Source organism: Galeopterus variegatus, unplaced genomic scaffold, assembly GCF_000696425.1.
Source record: "Galeopterus variegatus unplaced genomic scaffold, G_variegatus-3.0.2 Scaffold10768, whole genome shotgun sequence".
In the NCBI taxonomy this organism is placed as follows: Eukaryota; Metazoa; Chordata; class Mammalia; order Dermoptera; family Cynocephalidae; genus Galeopterus; species Galeopterus variegatus.
In genome coordinates this window covers 58,358-62,001 of record NW_007736879.1, presented here as the reverse complement: position 1 = coordinate 62,001, position 3,644 = coordinate 58,358, and positions in this window count along the sequence as shown.

Below are 3,644 nucleotides of genomic sequence, written 5' to 3'. Positions count from 1 at the left end.
TACTGTGTGCAGGACAGGAAGGCACGTCTTGGAGCATGCCTTGTGCTTTTAGGGTGACCTGGAGCAGGCCCCCAGGTGACCACAGACTCAGGAGGGACAGTCTGCGCAGCTCCCCGATCAGGAACCCAGACCATGAAGTGCAGTCCACGCCAGCCCCTGGAGGAGCCCACGCGTGACATGGGATGAGATGTATTTGATTGCCTTGGTTTGGAGTCACCCTCTTAAGGAATCCATGACAGGTCAGAGTCATGTTAGCTTCCTGACATGTTAAGGGGCATAAATGGATCTGCTGTTGAAGGTTTCCCCCCCCCCCCCGGCCCATTCTGGACACAGAGGACAGGCCCCTCTCTCCCTCTCTCTAAGGCATGTCTTGGCCACCAAATGCATTTGTTTCTTGGAGGGGCAGGTGGGATGGGCATGGGCTTTGGTGGCCTCAAGTGGTCCCCAGCCCAGGAGGGGTGGGAGTGGGGATAAGTGCCCTGCTCTCCTCCATGCACAGCAGACGTGGCTGGGCCGGGGTCCCAGTTTCTCAGTGGACCCCTGGCAGGACTGAGCCCCAGGTGCCCACAGCGCTAACCCCTGTCAATGTGATGTTTACTGGCTTTCTGCCTTCTCTGTCCGAGTCCCCCTCTCTCTTGTAGCTCCCAAGAAGCACCTCCCCAATAAACTGCTTGCACCAAACTCCTTGCTGTGGAGATTCAGGGTCTGCTTGGGACGGCAGGACCACCCCTTCTGTGTCCTTCGCATCTTATTTATGAGAAGTAAGAAATAAGAAATAAAAAGAGGTGAGCAGTAAAGACAACAGAGAAATCTTCTATAAGAGAGAGAGTTGGCACATGGGAACACGATGCGGGACTCAGCTGACATCGTTACCGGATGCTCAAATCATGAAGTGGTGTTTCCACGTGGGGCAAAGGAGGAGACACGGTCTGGGTGAGCAGAGAAGGCGGTGGAGTCCTCAGGCCATGGGAATTCAGGCGGGAACGGCCTCAGCGGGGATCTGAGAGGGGCCCTGCCGTGGGGTCTGAGGGTAGCAGCTGGGAGCCCTGGGGCCTCAGGCCTATCTCAGACGCAGGTCGCAAGATAGTGCCCCTCGTCCTACTAGGAGGAAAAGCGAAGAGCTGGGGACAGTAAAGACGACACCCTAACCCTGTTTGCAGACCTGCCCGAGGCCCAGCGCCGTCAGACCCCATGGCAGGGCGGCCGCCCCGAGGTGTCTGTGCAGGGGTCGGGGAGGCCCAGCGCCAGGGAGCTGAGAGCCCGCCGGGGTGTGCGGTGGGGCTGGGGCCACCGAGGCTCCAGCAAGTTGTTTGGAGAGCGGCTTTGAGCATGGTCGGGACCTCGGATGGGAGCCTTGTCAGAACAGCACTGTCGGGTGAGCGCTCACCTGATCCTGGACCCCTGGGCAAGCAGAAGAGCAGGACATGAGGATCCCCCAGAGCTGCCCTATGACCCCAAAATTATGAAACCAGCACTGCCTGCGCCTCCCCACGTGGCACTGCTCTGGGAGGAGGAGGGACCACGTGGAGACAGCTCCAGGCTTTCTGGGCGCAGCCCCCGGAGGCCCAGGATTCTGCCTCCACTGTGCCCCAGAAGCTTCCACTGCATCCTGGGGAGGGGCCACCGCCACCCATGGGGACCGTTCCCCAGAGCTGTGGTCTTGGCCCCTGATAATGACCCCGCATGAGCCACAACTGGTGCCTTCGTGGTTGTCAGCTCGCTGGGGACAGGGCCGCATTCCCCAGGAATGTGGAGAAGGGTCTGCAGAAAGCCAGGGAGCTGCAGCGTGGGGCATGTGTCCTCGCCCCTGGCCTGGGGGGTGCCATCTGCTCCCACCCCTCCTCCCTCAGCTAATAGTACCCAGGACAACCACAGCCCACCCCTTCCCCTCTGCCATGGACTTGGGACTCTCAGAAAACAGCCCCACACTCAGTGCCCCCCACAGGGCCCTGGGACACCACAGAGCTTTAGGACAGAGGTCCCCAGACGACAGATGCCCACTCAGCCATGCGGCCCTGTTATTCCGTACGGTCACAGGGTAGGTGTGTAAATTGTGGGCAATCTCCATGAACTTGTTTGTTTTCAGTTTTGTTTACGTCAGTGAGAATGGACATCCCAGGGCAGCTCATGCACAGCGTTCTTTCACAAACCACCATCATACAGTGTAATTAGGAGTCTTCAAGCCCAAGTCACCAAAACAACACAATTTACAATTGCCTTGGTCTCTTGGATTTTGGAAAATTAAAATGATAGAAACAAGAAAACGTGAATTCTTGCTGCACCAGCAGCACGATCCTGGGGCTTTCTGCCCCTACGGCCAGCAGCGCAGCCCTCTTGTTCCTGGGGGGCGGCTGCCTCGGGGAAGGGCCACTCACTCGGGCCCGGGCCTGGCACTGAGGAAGGCACAGTCCTGGTGGCACCGCCCAGTGCAGGCGCCTCTGCGAGCCAAGGGCGCTGTTCACTGTGCAGGAGCAGGTGCAGTGACTTCCTCAGCCCCAGCACCCACCCTGCAAGGCTCCCTAATGTTTATGGAAACTCTTATCAACTAACTCATCTATTCCTCACCAAAATTCAATGAAGTAAGTGTTTCCACTTTACAAACGGGGTTCAATGTCTGCTCCAGACCCATCCCGCTGATGGGCAGCAACTGCAGGACCTGGCCCAGAGCTCCCCGTGGGGCACGGCGAGGCATGTGACTGTGGTTTACTGCTGCTGGTGGCCCTCCTCCCTGGCCCTTTCCCCAGAGGTCAGTCTCAGCCTGGGGCTGTCCTGATGCCCCACGGTCCAGGGATCCACACACTTGACCTTGGTGGTATCATCTTATAAATTCTGTATTATGTAAGCTGCACTGTATTGTATACACTGTATGGGGAGTCTCACGTGTACTGGGAAACCTGCATTGTGTTGTGTGTGGTACTGTAGGGCACTGTTCTGTGCTGTGTTGTACTGCACCATATTGTATCATCCTGTCCTGTACTGCCCATGCTGTGCTGTATTGCATGTGCTGTGCTGTGTTGTGTTGTTCTATATCATATTACACTGTACTGTACAGCACTGTGCTGTGTTGTACTATGTCATGCTGTACTGTGCTGTATCATGTTGCATCATGCTGCACTGTGCTGCGTTGCGCTGCCTTGTGCTGTTGTGCTGTGTTGTACTGTACTGTGCTGTGCTGTGTCGTGCTGTGTTGTGCTTCACTGCACTGTTCTGTCATGCTGTGTTGTGCAGCACTGTGCTGTGTTGTGCTGCAGTATGCTGTGTTGCACTGCACTGTGCTGCCATGCTGTGTCATGTGTGCTGTGCTGTACTGTACTGTGATGTGCTGTGTTGTGCTGCACTGTGCTGTGTTCCGCTGCACTGTTCTGTGTCATGCTGTGTTGCGCTGCACTGTGCTGTGTCAGGTGTGTTGAGCTGCACTGTTCTGTGTCATGCTGTGTTGCGCTGCACTGTGCTGTGTCAGGTGTGTTGCGCTGCACTGTGCTGTGTTGCACTGCACCATGCCGTGTTGTGCTGTGTTGCACTGCACCATGCGCTGCACCGTGCTGTGCTGTGTCGTGCTGAGCTGTGTCGTGTTGTGTTGTGCTGCATTGTGCTTTGTTGTGCTGCACTGCACTGTGTCGTGCTGTGTTGTGCTGTGTCATGCT